The following is a 17,340-nucleotide window of genomic DNA, read 5'->3' on the forward strand; positions in this document are numbered from 1 at the left end:
AACAAGTGGGGGTCACCCCTCCTTTATACCTCCCGACCGACAGACAGAGCACGTGACGCGCTCTCTAGCGCCCCTCTTATAGTCAGGCCAATTATGGAATTGCCCGACAATAAGCAAGGAGGCCGCTATACTACTTATGCCGATTATTGAAGGGTCCCCGGTGAGAGTAGGGTATATATTCCCCCGACCTCCGCGGGCGGAATATATAATATCTTCCCGAATCTCACTGGCCTCCCCACAATAATCCTTGGCACAAACTCGCTGCCACCAACCGCTTCACGGTAACTATTAGCCGAACACACAGACGTGGGATTCAAGATCGAGATAACAGAACAGCCCAAGATTAATTATATAATTTAATCAGCCTAAAGCACACTAGAAACTACAATATATACAATAGGGAATCTACAGAATATACAGTTATGTCAGAGTACAGTTACAATCAAAGCATGGGTTACAAACAGGCATACACAGTTCCAGCAGTTACCTTGTTGCGTCTGGCCACAGGGGGGCGCTGTACCCAGGTTTCTAGGATCCTTCCCACAGATGTTTCCTACACGTGCCCCCAGCGAAAAGAACACTGGAAAATGGCCGAAGTAGGGTTATCAACCTGGGCAAATCCAGGTCCCCTCCTACCTTAGTGACCTCAGAGGGAGCACTGCTCCACCCCTGGCTTGAGTTATGGACAATCCACAACATGGAATATGGGCCATAACTTTGCCTGGGAGCGTCGTAGGCGGACGCCAATGCTCTCATTGTGACAGTTATGAATTTAGCCACAGAACGAGGGGACTCATGACCTGTCTGCCAGTTCCCCATTGGCTGATATCACGCCTGGGGCATTTCCCAATGTCCTGCTCCCATAAAAAGGGTGTGCCGGCATCGTCCGCATGCGGAGACACCATTTTTATGGTTGCCATATTTATCGGAAATATGGCTTGCGAGATATGAACCATTTTTTACTGGAGTCGTTCTGTCTGGCTATTTCCATAGCCTTGCTAATGAGATACAACTCTTGTTACAGGGTGACGGCAGGGAGTCATCCTGTGTCCATTGTTCCCACACCACCTCATCTCCATATCACAGGACATGGCCATGGAGGTGTAAGTGGAACACTGAGAACAAGAAGGGAGGGGGCACTGCCAGGGAGTGATGAGGGATTATGACTGGAGTCATAATTCATCTTCATATCCCGGGATTTGCCTCACACCTCCCCCCTTTTGAGGGCGCTAGGGGGCAGCACACTCCGGTGTTCCCCCGTGCGCCCGTCCGCGACCTCTCCTTGTCGGGACAGCCCGTCTGCGTTACCGTGGTCACGGCCCCTTTTGTGGCGAATGGTGAAGTTGTATTGCTGGAGCGCAAGGCTCCATCGCAACAATCGCCCATTCGTCCCAGAGACGGTGTGCAACCAGCTGAGGGGATTGTGGTCCGTCTCCACGATGAAGTGGCGCCCGTATAGATAGGGTTGCAGACGCTGCAGGGCCCACACTATGGCCAGGCACTCCTTCTCCATCGTGGAATAGGCAACTTCCCTTGGTAACAGCTTCCTGCTCAGGTACAAGACTGGGTGCTCTTGGCTCGCAGAGTCCACCTGGCTGAGCACCGCACCGAGGCCGAAGTCACTGGCGTCGGTCTGTACTACAAACGGCCGCGTGAAGTCGGCTGCCTGTAGCACGGGCGGGCTGGACAGGGCGTCCTTTAGGGCCTGGAAGGCTGTCTCGCAGTCCATTGTCCAATCGACTGCAGAGGGCAGCTTCTTCTTGGTGAGGTCCGTCAAGGGCTTTGCCAGGCTACTATAGCGTGGAACAAACCTCCTATAGTACCCGGCGGTCCCCAAGAAGGACATCACCTGCTTCTTGGTCCTGGGGGTGGGCCAGGATGCGATGGCCTCCACTTTCTCAGGCTCGGGCTTCAGTGTTCTCCCGACTACCCGGTGACCGAGGTACTGGACCTCGCTCATGGCCAGCTGACACTTTCCCGGCTTGATGGTCAAACCTGCCCGGTGGATCCGCCTGAGCACCTGTGCTAGATGCTCTAGGTGGTCCTCCCAGGTGGGACTGAAGACGGCAATGTCATCCAGGTACGCGGCCGCGTACCCTTCAAGTCCCTTGAGCAGGGTGTTGACCATCCGCTGGAAAGTGGCAGGGGCATTCCTCATCCCGAATGGCATCACCGTGGACTCGTACAGTCCAAATGGGGTAATAAAGGCAGAGCGTTCCCTGGCCTTGCGAGTCAGGGGGATCTGCCAATATCCCCGGCTCAGATCCATGATGGTCAGGTACTGAGCCCCGGCCAACTGATCGAGCAGGTCATCGATGCGTGGCATTGGGTACGCATCGGCGACCGTGACCGCATTGAGCCCCCTGTAGTCCACGCAGAACCGAGTGGTTCGGTCCTTCTTAGGGACGAGGACTACAGGCGAGGCCCAAGCGCTGTTGGATGCCTGGATCACCCCCAGCTTCAGCATCTCGTCAATCTCCTGGCGCATGTGTTGCTGCACCTCCAGGGAGACCCGATATGCTGAACGCCGGATCGGGGGATGATCCCCAGTGTCCACGTGATGGACAGCCAAGTCAGTCCTTCCGGGCTGGTTGGTAAACAACCCCCGGAAGGGGTGTAGGGTGGCCCACAGCTGGGACCGTTGGTCCTCCAAGAGCTGGTGGCCAACCTCCACATCCTCAATGGATCCGCCTGCCCTAACCTGGGCTAGCATATCCAAGAGGGTTTCCGCTTCTCCCTCCTCGGGCAGGTTGCACACGGGGAGCGCACATGCCTCCCGCTCATGATGTGCCTTCATCATGTTCACATGGAAGGGCTTCCGCCTTCCACGGGCAGGGTCCAGGGTGACCAGGTACGTCACAGGGTTGAGCTGCTGGTACACGAGGTATGGGCCTTCCCAGGCTGCCTGAAGCTTGTCCTGTGGTACGGGGACCAGTACCCACACCTCTTGACCCACTTGGTAGGTCCTCTCACAAGCGTTCTGGTCGTACCAACGCTTCTGATCGGCCTGGGCTTGAGCCATATTGTCGTGTACCAGTTGCGTCAAGGCCTGCATTTTGTCCCGGAAGCGCATGACATACTCGATAACCGACACTCCAGGGGTGGCCAAATCCCCTTCCCAAGCCTCTTTCACCAGAGCCAGGGGGCCCCGCACACGTCGCCCGTACAGGAGCTCAAACGGTGAGAATCCTGTTGAGGCCTGTGGAACCTCCCGGTAAGCAAATAACAGGTGTGGGAGATACCGCTCCCAGTCACGCCCATGGGAGTCGACCAACATCTTAAGCATCTGCTTTAAGGTGCCATTGAACCGCTCGCACAGGCCATTAGTCTGTGGATGGTACGGGCTGGCCACCAGATGTCGCACCTGGACTTGCTTACAGAGGGCCTCCATCAGCTGGGACATGAATTGGGTCCCCCGGTCAGTGAGCATTTCCTGGGGAAAACCCACTCGGGAGAAAATCTCCAGCAATGCGGTGGCCACCTTGTCAGCCCGAATGGACGACAAGGCCACTGCTTCTGGGTACCGGGTGGCATAGTCCACTACCGTCAGTATGAAGCGTTTCCCGGAGCTGCTGGGGATGGCCAGCGGGCCGACCAGATCCACAGCCACCCTCCTGAAAGGCTCATCGATGATTGGCAGAGATACTAGTGGGGCTTTGGGGCGTGGCCCCGCCTTCCCCACTCTCTGACAGGTTTCACACGAACGGCAGTAGGCAGCCACATCGGCCCCCATTTTTGGCCAGTAGAAATGCTGGTTTAACCTGGCCTTGGTCTTAGCGATCCCTAGGTGTCCGGCCATCGGAATCTCATGTGCGATCCGCAACAACTCCGTCCGGAACGGATAGGGTACCACCAACTGTCGGTCCCTGGGCCACGCCTCCGGTGAACCCTGCTGGACCGTGGCCCGGTACAGCCGTCCTTGGTCCCAGACCACTCGCTCCGGGTCCGAGTCCGAGGGAGGCTGTGCCGCCTGCTCCTTAAGAGCTTTCAGGCTGTCGTCAGCTTCTAACGCTGCCTGAAACCCCTGACTAGATGTGGCCAGAATCGACGAGACTGTCACATCTTCAGTCAGTACCCCGGGACCTGTGTCCTGGCCTCCACCTGACTCGGCTGCCACTTGGTCAGAAGGGGAAGAGCTATCGGACCTCCGGGAGGCCCCTTGGCTTCCAGCACTCCCACTGCGGGTGACAGCGGCCACAGCCGCTGCGACCGTGGGTCGTGCCTGCTCCTCCTCCGTTCCTGACCAAGTCGCCGGTTCAGGCAGACCTACCTGGCTTCCTGACACCCCGGTTGTGGGGGAACCATGCACCGAGATCTTACCTGGGAGCACTTCCGCTCCTGGACCGGCCCCAATCTCACCTGCCTGTTCCCCTCCTGCAGCAACAGAACCCCGCTGTGAAATCTCTGGGGACCCCACATTTGCTGTGGTAGCCCCCACCCCACACACTGGTCCTCCCCCTGCAGCACCCTGCTCTCTGCTTATCCCTTCAGAGGGCAACAGATCCCAGCTCACAGGCTGATTACTTGTAGAGGCATCGTCACACCTTTCTCTGACCCCCTCCTCTGTCACAGCTGCAGCTGTGTGTGTGTCTATGGTGTCTGTGCAAGCAGAAATATCAGAGTTCACTCCCTCCTCCCTTACATCATTCATAGATAACACATTAACATTGTCCGGAGGCACGTCAGTACTGGCTGAAGGTTCAGCCCTTGGGGGGGGCCCAAACTGGGAGGTTATCTGCCCCAAATCTGTCCCAAGTAGCACGTTTGCAGGGATCCGATCAGTTACCCCCACCTCCCTCACCCCTCGCCCTGCGCCCCAGTCCACATAAATGTCAGCAACAGGCAGCGCCGGGTCAATGCCTCCAATCCCGGAGACAGCGAGGGTTTTTCCAGGGATCAAGTCTTGGGGGGACACCATCTCAGGCCGCACCAGAGTCACCTCCGAGGCGCTGTCTTGCAGTCCTATGGTCACAGACCGGCCGACGGTGACAGGTTGGAAGCTGTCCAGGGACCTACCACCACCCCCACCCACACAATACACCTTGGGCGGCCCTTGGGACGGGGACGGAGCCGGGGCCTTGGGACGCTGAGGGCACATGGCCTTGAAGTGTCCAGGTAGGTTGCACTGGTGGCACCGTCTTGGCTCTGCCACGGGCCTGGAGAGGGGAGTTGAGGGGGACACCCCCTGCAGTCTAGGGGCAGGTGGGGCAGTCGCAGAATTCATCTTACCCCCTCTCCAGGTGCTGCTGGTGGCTGCTCTCCTGGCTTCAGGAGCCCGATTGTTGGTGTAGTCATCGGCCAGGGCAGCTGTAGCCGTGGACCCCTTTGGCTTCTGGTCTCGGATGAACTGGCGGAGATCCTCAGGGCAGTTCCACAAGAGTTGCTCCGTGATGACCAAGTCCAGGATCTCTGGTCCGGTGGAAAGCTGCAGGCCTTGGGTCCAGTGGTCGGCAGCTCGGGCAAGTGCCCGCCGGTGGTCAGCCCAGGAGTCCTTTGGTCCCTTCTGCAGGGTCCGGAACTTCTTGCGGTAGGACTCCGGAGTGAGGTTGTACTGTTGGATCAGGGCCCGCTTGATGGTGTCGTAGCCCTGATCTGCCTCAGCAGGCAAGTCCCCAAGGATATCCAGGGCCTTACCCCTTAAACGGGGGGTCAGGTATTTGGCCCACTGGTCCTTGTCCAGATGGTGCTGCAGGCAAGTCCGTTCAAAAGCAGTCAAGAAAGAGTCCAAGTCTCCATCCTTCTCCAGCACTGGGAAGTCCTCAACACGGACCTTTGGAAGTTTGGTGTCTCGAAGGTCACGTGTGGCTGATGAGGGCCGGAGCTGAGCTAGCTGCAGCTGGTAGTCACGGTCTGCCTGTCGCTCTCGCTCTCGCTCTTCACGCGCTGCCTGCCGCTCTCGCTCCGCAGCCTCACGCTCTGCGTGCCGCTCCGCAGCCTCAGCGTCACGCGCTGCCTGCCGCTCTGCCCTGCGCTCTGCCAGGAGTTCCTTGTAGCCCTTCTGGTCTCCAGCCTGGAGAAGGGCCATAGCCATTTGAAGAAGGCTATCCGAGCCTCCCAGGCTCGGTGGAATGGCACGTGGTGATCTGCGGCACGCTGCAGAGCTAGGCGATTCACTGTCCCTTTCAGAGCGGAGGGCTGGCATCTGGCTCGTTGAGGAACCTTGGGTGAGCTCCTCCTCATCTTGTCCAGCAGTGCCAGGTTGCGCAATGTCCTCGGCAGAACGGTTTTCTGGCGTCGAGCTCCTGGAGGACTCGTGGGCAACCTCCTCATTGCTGTCCACAGCACCGTCCTCCCTCTCTTCGGCTCCTGCCTTAGCATTGGCCAGTTGCATAGCTCTGCTCCTGGTGCCATCAGCCATTCTTGCAGACTTTTGGTCACTGACACAGAACTGACACCTGATGCCTCCACACACCTTACAGTATCTGCACTCTGACACTCTAGTGTTGAGCTAGTCTGAAGACCCCAGCAGCCACAGCTGCTGCAGGCAGTCTTTAGTGTCTGGGAGTATGGGTCTCACACTCACACACACTATTATCTCGATCCCACCGCTATGCCACCAATATGTCACAAACCACCGGGGGGGTCACTCAGAAATCCCCCGCGCTGGCTACCAGTACGTCACAATCGGGGGGTAACAAGTGGGGGTCACCCCTCCTTTATACCTCCCGACCGACAGACAGAGCACGTGACGCGCTCTCTAGCGCCCCTCTTATAGTCAGGCCAATTATGGAATTGCCCGACAATAAGCAAGGAGGCCGCTATACTACTTATGCCGATTATTGAAGGGTCCCCGGTGAGAGTAGGGTATATATTCCCCCGACCTCCGCGGGCGGAATATATAATATCTTCCCGAATCTCACTGGCCTCCCCACAATAATCCTTGGCACAAACTCGCTGCCACCAACCGCTTCACGGTAACTATTAGCCGAACACACAGACGTGGGATTCAAGATCGAGATAACAGAACAGCCCAAGATTAATTATATAATTTAATCAGCCTAAAGCACACTAGAAACTACAATATATACAATAGGGAATCTACAGAATATACAGTTATGTCAGAGTACAGTTACAATCAAAGCATGGGTTACAAACAGGCATACACAGTTCCAGCAGTTACCTTGTTGCGTCTGGCCACAGGGGGGCGCTGTACCCAGGTTTCTAGGATCCTTCCCACAGATGTTTCCTACACGTGCCCCCAGCGAAAAGAACACTGGAAAATGGCCGAAGTAGGGTTATCAACCTGGGCAAATCCAGGTCCCCTCCTACCTTAGTGACCTCAGAGGGAGCACTGCTCCACCCCTGGCTTGAGTTATGGACAATCCACAACATGGAATATGGGCCATAACTTTGCCTGGGAGCGTCGTAGGCGGACGCCAATGCTCTCATTGTGACAGTTATGAATTTAGCCACAGAACGAGGGGACTCATGACCTGTCTGCCAGTTCCCCATTGGCTGATATCACGCCTGGGGCATTTCCCAATGTCCTGCTCCCATAAAAAGGGTGTGCCGGCATCGTCCGCATGCGGAGACACCATTTTTATGGTTGCCATATTTATCGGAAATATGGCTTGCGAGATATGAACCATTTTTTACTGGAGTCGTTCTGTCTGGCTATTTCCATAGCCTTGCTAATGAGATACAACTCTTGTTACAGGGTGACGGCAGGGAGTCATCCTGTGTCCATTGTTCCCACACCACCTCATCTCCATATCACAGGACATGGCCATGGAGGTGTAAGTGGAACACTGAGAACAAGAAGGGAGGGGGCACTGCCAGGGAGTGATGAGGGATTATGACTGGAGTCATAATTCATCTTCATATCCCGGGATTTGCCTCACAGGATCTATTCCTATATATTATATAGAGTCATTGCACACAGAGGGATCTATTCCTATATATTATACAGAGTCATTGCACACAGAGGGATCTATTCCTATATATTATATAGAGTCATTGCACACAGAGGGATCTATTCCTATATATTATATAGAGTCATTGCACACAGAGGGATCTATTCCTATATATTATATAGAGTCATTGCACACAGAGGGATCTATTCCTATATATTATATAGAGTCATTGCACAAAGAGGGATCTATTCCTATATATTATATAGAGTCATTGCACAAAGAGGGATCTATTCCTATATATTATATAGAGTCATTGCACATAGAGGGATCTATTCCTATATATTATATAGAGTCATTACACACAGAGGGATATATTCCTATATATTATATAGAGTCATTACACACAGAGGGATCTATTCCTATATATTATATAGAGTCATTACACACAGAGGGATCTATTTCAAGTGTTTATTTCTGTTAATGTTGATGATTATAGCTTATAGTCAATGAAACCCAACAGTCACTATCTCAGAATATTAGAATGACCACAAAACACCTGCAAAGGCTTCCTAAGCATTTAAAATGGTCCCTTAGTCTGGTTCAGTAGGCTACACAATCATGAGGTTGACTGCGGACTTGACAGACTTCCAGAAGGCAGTCACTTACATGCTCCACAAGGAGGATATGCCACAAAAGGTCATTGCTAAAGAAGTTGGTTGTTCACAGAGTGTTGTATCTAAGCAGATTAATGTAAAGTTGAGTGGAAGGAAAAGTTGTGGTGGAAAAAGGTGCACAAGCAGCCGGTGTAACTGTAGTCTTGAAAGGATTGATGAGAAAAGGGCATTCAAAAATTTTGTGGAGATTCACAAGGAATGGACGCTGCTGGGGTCAGTGCTTCAAGAGCCACCACACACAGAATTATTCAGGACATGGGCTATGACTGTCACATTCCTTGTGTCAAGCCCCTCATGACCAATGGACAACACCAGAAGCGTCTTACCTGGACCAAGGAGAAAAAGAACTGGACTTTTGCTCAGTGTCCAAGGTGTTGTTTTTGTGCTGCCCCGGTGTTAATCGGGCTGCTCGGATCAGGGATCGTCGTGGCTCGAGGGGTCCAGACCCGGCTTGGTGGACACTCTTATCCGTAAAAGGGGTTATTTACAGGGTAAAAGTTTGTGACACCACCTGCGGGTTGTGGTAATGGGAGTACCGCCGCTGCTGGAGAGAGGACCGGGGCAGATGGTGTGAAGCAGCAAGGTGTCAGTCCCTCCGCAGGTAGGGAAGGCCCGGGCTCATGGGATTGGTAGATTTGGGAGGACAGGGTGCAGAGACCAGGGTACTCACTGCAGGTAGTCGTGGTGTTGGATAAGGTGGAGAAAGGAGACACACACACACTGTAGGTAAATCAAAGTATCTGAGTACCGCTGCTGGGAGCCCGTCCAAGTACCCGGTCCCACCGGTGTCACTTAATGATTCGGAGCCTACCTCCGTGCACAATTTGTTGTCTGTTAATGGTCCCCATGGCTTGAAGCTGTTGGGGGCCCTGCTCACTATGTGTAGTGTAGCCGTCCGTGCTCCTAAGCGCTGGTACTTGGGATCTCAGAGGGTTGCTGTGTCTGGAAAAACTCTGCCCCCTCATTGTGCTGATGCCCTCAGTCTCTGAGCATTTAGGGAAGTCCTTGAAGATCCTCTCCCTCTCATGTGAATTGTCAGGATGTTGAATCGACTCCTGACCTAGGGTCCTGTACCCCATCGTGCTCGGTACCGGTCAGTTCTGTTGGGCCCTTCTGGTGCCGACAATCCCTCCAAGACTACATCCGTCATACGCCTGTCCAACGTCCCTGGAATCGGTCCCCGACTCCTCTGGACCCCAGATCACTGCTTGTGACCCAATCAGTTTCTCTTAGCTCCCCAGGAGCTAACTCTCCCAGCTCCTCACTCTCTGGAGCTCACTTCTTCACTCTCCCTTTCAGTCTGCCCAGTTTCCAAGTGGCTAGCCCATTTTCCAGCTAGTCCAACCCCCCTGCTGTGTATGGCAGTGACTGCTGTGAGCTGATTGAGTTTTGTGGTGCAGATGGGAGGGTCACCGATTTCCTGGGTACCTGGAACCATGGGGGGTAGGCCCTGCACCCTGGGTAAGGATGCAGTTCCCTGTAGCACCCTGATGTATTCAGGAGCGCTACATTTTCAGATGAAAGTAAATTTTGAATTTCATTTGGAAATCGCGGTCCCAAGAGTCTGGAGGAAGAGGCCACAATCCAAGCTGCTTGAAGTCTAGTGTGAAGTTTCCACAATCAGTGATGGTTTGGGGAGCCATGGCATCTGCTGGTGTAGCTCCACTGTGTTTTATCAAGATCAAAGTCAGTGCAGCCGTCTAGCAGGAAATTTTAGAGCACTTCATGCTTCCCTCTGCCGACAAGCTTTTTGGAGATGGCAATTTCATTTTCCAGCAGGACTTGTCACGTGTCCATACTGCCAAAAGTACTAATATCTGGTTTACTAACCACAGTATCCCTGTGCTTGATTGGCCAGGAAACTCGCCTGACCTAAACCCCATAGAGAATCAACGGGGTCAAGAGGAAGCTGAGAGACCCCAGACCCAACAATTCAGACGAGCTGAAGGCTGCTATGAAAGCAACTTGGGCTTCCATAACACTTCTGCAGTGCCACAGGCTGATCGCCTCCAGCCACATTGCCGTATTGATGCAGTAATTCATGCTAAAGGAGCCCCAACAAAGAATTGAGGCATTTACTGTACAGACTTTTCAGGAGGCACCAACATTTCTAGTGTAAAATAATTTTTTTCAATTGGTCTTATATAATATTCTAATTTTCTGAGGTGATGACTTTTGGGTTTTCATTGGCTGTAAGCCATAATCATCAACATTAACAGAAATAAACACTTGAAATAGATCCCTCTGTGTGTAATGACTCTATATAATATATAGAAATAGATCCCTCTGTGTGTAATGACTCTATATAATATATAGAAATAGATCACTCCGTGTGTAATGACTCTATATAATATATAGAAATAGATCCCTCTGTGTGTGATTACTTTATGTAATATATAAAGCTGAGTGTATATGTGTGTGTGTGTGTGTGTGTATGTCCACTAAAGAAATCCACAGTGCCTCATTTACAATCACGAAATTTTGCACAGACACCTCATGTGACTCAGGAACGTCATAGACTATGTTTTGACAAGAAAATTTAACCCCGTGCTTTATAGTTACTCTCCAAAAAACCTGCCTCCATTAAAGTAAATGGAGCTGGAAACTACAGGTTATTAATAGCAGCTGTGATTGGTTGCTAAAGGAACAAAGGACATTCATAGTATAAGAAGCTTATGTGTGAGGAAATATGATGTCGGTGGGGAGACAGACACAGACAGACAAGCCTGACAGACAGACAGAGAAAGAGGCACACAGGGAAACAGACAGAGACAAACAGAGACAGACAGAGACTGATAGGAAAAAAAGCCAGACAGACAGAAAGAGACAGACAGAAAGACACATGGGAAAAGAGACATTCAGAGGCAGACAGGGAAAGAGACAGACAGAGGTAGACAGGGCAAGAGACAGACTGTTACGGGGGGCTGTCTGATAATAACCGAAAGGAGTATCAGACAGTCAGGGTCCACCGTGCAAAGACTTTGCTGCAGACTATGGCAGAGTGCAATACCTCTGTTAACTCACAGAAGGATATAATAAGTAAGTAAAGCAATTCCTCCCTTACTTGGAGGGTGTGTGGAATGATCTCTGTTAATAATCACAGAGACAAAGGCAATGTGTGCGAAATGGCACCTACCTAGGTCCGCTCTTCTAGTGGTGCAAAAGAGACGAACAGCAGCCTAAGCCGCACAAAGCTCCTACCTGCGTTCGCTCCACTAGTGTGCGAGGACACGAACCACTAGATATGGCACCTGCCTAGGTCCGCTCTTCTAGTGGTGCAAAAGAGACGAACAGCAGCGTAAGCCGCACAAAGCTCCTACCTCTGTTCGCTCCCCTAGTGTGCGAGGATACGAACAACTGCCAGACGCAGTATAAGGAACGTTACCCTAGCGGCAACGTCCACCTACGAGTAGAATCACAAGGCCCAGCCAGACCATGTGCCTCAGGCACCTGCCTATGTCCGCTCCCCTAAGAGGTAAGGATACGGACAGCAGCCGAAGCTGTAAGGTATAAGAACGCTACCCTGCCGGTAGCGCTCACCTAGCATAGACAGAGGAATGCCTAGAGGAACGCGCACAGAGCGTCTACTCATATGCATGAACCAAGAGGACTGAGCACCATGCGGCGTGTGTCAGGGTCTTATATAGACTCTGTGCCTCATCCAAGATGGAGGACACCAGAGCCAATCCGCTGCCAGAACGACAGGAGTGACGTCATGCTGGCCTATCACCGAGCAAGACGTCACAAGCACATGACCAGCGACCAATCGGCATAGAAGGTGTCAGAGACATGTGACCTCGTGTCAGCGATGATGTCACCCGCACATGTGCAATGGCTCCAAGATTGGACTTAGTCTCCGGCGCTCGCACATGTGCAGTAGCAAGAAATCTGGACTTAGTCTCCAGCGCTCGCACATGTGCAGTAGCAAGAAATCTGGACTTAGTCTCCAGCGCTCGCACATGTGCAGTAGCAAGAAATCTGGACATAGTCTCCAGTGCTCGCAGCAACCGTAACAGTACCTCCCCCTCAAGGGCCCCCTTCCCGGCGACGCAGGTAATCGGCAACTAAGTCGGGAGCATGGACAGCCTCCTCAGGCTCCCAAGAGCGATGTTCCGGGCCATAGCCCTCCCAATCTATCAAGAAGAACCTGCGCCCTCTAACCATCTTAGAACCAACTATGGCTCGTACCTCATAGCTAGAGCGAGAGGAATCAGAGGCAGGAGAGTGCACTTCACGAGCGTGAGGTAAAATAGCCGGCTTTAGCAGTGAGACATGGAATTTGTCATGAATCCTAAGATGGGCAGGTAACTTCAATTGATAGACTACAGGATTTACCTGTCGAAGAACCTCATAAGGACCCAGGAAGCGAGGAGCAAATTTGACAGAGCTCACTCTAAGTCTCACGTGTTTTGCAGAGAGCCACACAAAGTCCCCTGGAGAAAAGACAGGAGCCGGGCGACGAAACCGATCGGACACCGTCTTCATACGGTCCTTAGCTGCTTGGATCGACTCTTGAGTCCGATCCCAAACCTCTCTGGCATTAGTTGCCCAGTCGGCCACAAGAGGAGGAGGTGCAGCAGCGGGAAACGGTACCGGTACCCTAGGGTGTTGCCCATTATTGAGTACGAACGGTGTCTGCCCAGTGGCCTCAGCCAGCGAATTGTTAAGGGCAAATTCTGCCCAGGGTAGGAGGGAGGACCAGTTATCGTGGTTCTCAGCAACAAAGTGTCGAAGGTATATAATCATAGATTGATTGGTACGTTCAACCAAACCATTAGTCTACGGATGGTATGCCGAAGAGAGATTCAACTCAATTTGCAGAAGGCTACAAAGATCTCGCCAGAAACGGGAAGTAAATTGCGGGCCTCTATCACAAATGATACGATCTGGCATCCCGTGAAGCCTAAAGACATGCTTGAGGAATAGTTTGGCTAGTACCCTGGAAGATGGGATTCTCGATAACGGTACGAGATGAACCATCCGGGAGAAATGGTCCGTAATGACCCACACAAATCTATGTCCCTGTGAACATGGAAGATCACCCACAAAGTCCATGCCTACCACCTCCCATGGTCTATCTGGCACTGGTAAAGGATGCAAGAGCCCAGCCGGTCTCTGCCGTAATGGACGGTTGCGAGCACACGAGTAGCAGGAACCGACATATCTCTTGACGTGGCTGGCTAAGTGTGGCCACCAATACCACCTCTCCAGTAACTCTCGTGTCCGCCTAATACCAAAATGCCCACCCACCTTTGAGGTGTGGGCCCATGACAGTATATCATTCTGTCGATCAGGCGGAACAAAGGTCTTGCCCGGTGGGATTTGGTCTAACGTCACAGGGGAGAGCGTATGAAAAACCCTGGAGGGAAGGATAAGACGAGGTTCGTCAATCTCTTCCTGGGTAGAAAGCATAGAGCGAGACAGGGCGTCTGCCTTGTTATTCTTACTCCCAGACAGATAGTTGATGGAGAAGTGAAAGCGGGAGAATAACAAGGACCAGCGGGCTTGGCGAGGATTCAGACGCTGAGCGGTTTGTAAGTACGTCAGATTCTTATGGTCTGTATAGACCTGGAAAGGATGTTTCGCTCCTTCCAGCAAGTGACGCCACTCCTCCAAGGCTAATCTTAAGGCGAGCAGTTCCCTATCCCCAATGGTATAGTTTCTCTCTGCCGGTGAAAAGGTTTTAGCAAAGAAGAAACACGGCCTTTTTCTACCTGCACCGTTCTTTTGATACAAGACCGCACCAGCACCCACTGAAGAGGCATCAACCTCTAAGAGGAAGGGCTTATTCTCATCGGGTCTTTGAAGAACGGGAGCAGTTGAAAAGTGTCTTTTTACTGCCTCAAAAGCCTGAGATGTCTCAGTAGACCAGGCTTTGGGATTAGCACCTTTCTTAGTCAAGGCCACCAAAGGGGCCACCAAAGTAGAAAAATGGGGTATGAACTGCCTGTAATAATTTATGAATCCTAAGAAGCATTGCACCGCCTTCAAGGAATGAGGTTCGGACCATTGCAGGACAGCAGAGAGCTTCGCAGGATCCATAGCCAGACCCTCTTGTGAGATAATGTAACCCAAAAAAGGCAATGAGGACTGCTCGAATACACATTTCTCGAGTTTAGCAAACAATGAGTGCTCCCTTAAACGGGAAAGGACACGAACGACATCCTGACGATGAGTCTCCAGATCAGGAGAAAAAATCAGGATGTCGTCCAGATACACCACTACTGAGGATAACAGTAAATCCCTGAACACATCGTTTACGAAGTCCTGAAATACTGCGGGTGCATTACATAACCCAAAAGGCATGACGAGGTATTCATAGTGACCGTCTCGGGTGTTAAAAGCGGTCTTCCATTCGTCACCCTTTCGAATTCGTACCAAGTTATATGCACCCCGCAGATCCAACTTCGTAAAAACTTGAGCTCCTCTCAGTCTGTCAAAGAGCTCAGAAATTAAAGGTAATGGGTATTTGTTCTTGATTGTGATTGCGTTGAGACCCCTGTAATCTATGCAGGGACGCAAATCACCCTCTTTCTTCCGAACAAAGAAAAACCCAGCTCCCGCGGGAGAGACAGACTTACGAATGAACCCCTTCTCTAAACTCTCTCTTATATAGGTCGACATGGCCTCCGACTCAGGTATCGACAGGGGGTAAACCCTGCCTTTAGGTGGAACCGAACCTGGGATAAGGTCTATGGCACAGTCATACGGCCTATGGGGTGGAAGAACCTCAGCACCCTGTTTGGAGAACACGTCAGCGAAATCCAAATAGGGTGTAGGTATGGGAGAGAGATCAGTTGATGCAACCGCAACGACCTTAGGTGGTAAGGGAAGACATCGGGACTGACATTTCGAACCCCAACTAATAATGCTGTCAGACTCCCAGTCAATGTGAGGAGCATGAGTCCGAAGCCATGGAAGACCCAGAAGGATGTCGTCTATACCCTCAGGCAAAACAAGAAAAGAAATCTCCTCTATGTGACCCTGAGACAGGGAAAGGCGCAAGGGAACTGTCCTCAATGTAATGGAGTCAGACAACATAGTTCCATTAACAACACGGACAGGAATAGGCGCCTCTAACATGATAGAGGGAATATTGTGTCCCTTTACAAATCCTGAGGACACAAAAATCCCGTCAGCTCCGGAATCCACAAAAGCCATAATAGGCCATGTATTCTCAGATAACGAGAGCTGACCTGGGATACAACACTTAGAGGGTGCAGAAGACGTCTCTAGTAACCCCCCTCTAATGGTTACTAGGCCAGGGAGTTTCCCTGCCGACTAGGACACTTGTTGGCATAGTGCCCAGCCTGACGACATACGTAACATATAGAAGGACCAGACTTGCGTAGTCTGGAGAACGTATGACATAACTCCATAGGAGTGGGAGATGTTTCAGATGCTGAGGAAGATGGTAGTGGACCCTCAACAACTGAAATAGCCCGATGCTTAGGGCGTGAGGAAGAGACCTCGAGTCTACGTTCCTTATGGCGTACATCGATCCTCGTTGCTACTGTGATCAAGTCCTCCAGAGAAGCAGGGACCTCACGAGTAGCAAGGGCATCCTTGACATAGCCTGCCAACCCTCTCCAGAAGATAGGAATCAACACCTTCTCTGGCCAATCTAGTTCTGCCACCAGAGTTCTAAAAGCAATGGCATAAGAACTAGTGGATAACGAACCCTGAGATAGATCTAACAGTCTCAGGGCCGCATCATGGGTAACCTGCGGACCCATGAATACCGCCTTAAGAGCATCAAGAAAGTCTTGATGTCTCAGAGTAACCACATCAGAGCGCTCCCATAGGGGAGTCGCCCATTCTAAGGCTTTGTCCTGAAGTAAGGAGATGATAAAGCCTACTCTGGACCTCTCCGTAGAGAAGCGAGAAGAGTTGACCTCAAGGTGTATCTGACACTGACTAATGAAACCACGACATGATCTGGCATCGCCAGAATATCTGTTTGGCAGAGCAAGTCGAGGATCATGTGCAGATGTCACCATGGTCTGAGGTTTATCCTCTATACTCTTGAGCCGTGACTCAAGTACTTGTATGTAACGGTGTAACTGCTGATATTCTGCCATAACTGCCAGACCCTTGGCTCAGTCCTAATGTTACGGGGGGCTGTCTGATAATAACCGAAAGGAGTATCAGACAGTCAGGGTCCACCGTGCAAAGACTTTGCTGCAGACTATGGCAGAGTGCAATACCTCTGTTAACTCACAGAAGGATATAATAAGTAAGTAAAGCAATTCCTCCCTTACTTGGAGGGTGTGTGGAATGATCTCTGTTAATAATCACAGAGACAAAGGCAATGTGTGCGAAATGGCACCTACCTAGGTCCGCTCTTCTAGTGGTGCAAAAGAGACGAACAGCAGCCTAAGCCGCACAAAGCTCCTACCTGCGTTCGCTCCACTAGTGTGCGAGGACACGAACCACTAGATATGGCACCTGCCTAGGTCCGCTCTTCTAGTGGTGCAAAAGAGACGAACAGCAGCGTAAGCCGCACAAAGCTCCTACCTCTGTTCGCTCCCCTAGTGTGCGAGGATACGAACAACTGCCAGACGCAGTATAAGGAACGTTACCCTAGCGGCAACGTCCACCTACGAGTAGAATCACAAGGCCCAGCCAGACCATGTGCCTCAGGCACCTGCCTATGTCCGCTCCCCTAAGAGGTAAGGATACGGACAGCAGCCGAAGCTGTAAGGTATAAGAACGCTACCCTGCCGGTAGCGCTCACCTAGCATAGACAGAGGAATGCCTAGAGGAACGCGCACAGAGCGTCTACTCATATGCATGAACCAAGAGGACTGAGC

The sequence above is a fragment of the Anomaloglossus baeobatrachus genome, chromosome 4, assembly GCF_048569485.1.
Source record: "Anomaloglossus baeobatrachus isolate aAnoBae1 chromosome 4, aAnoBae1.hap1, whole genome shotgun sequence".
Taxonomy (NCBI): domain Eukaryota; kingdom Metazoa; phylum Chordata; class Amphibia; order Anura; family Aromobatidae; genus Anomaloglossus; species Anomaloglossus baeobatrachus.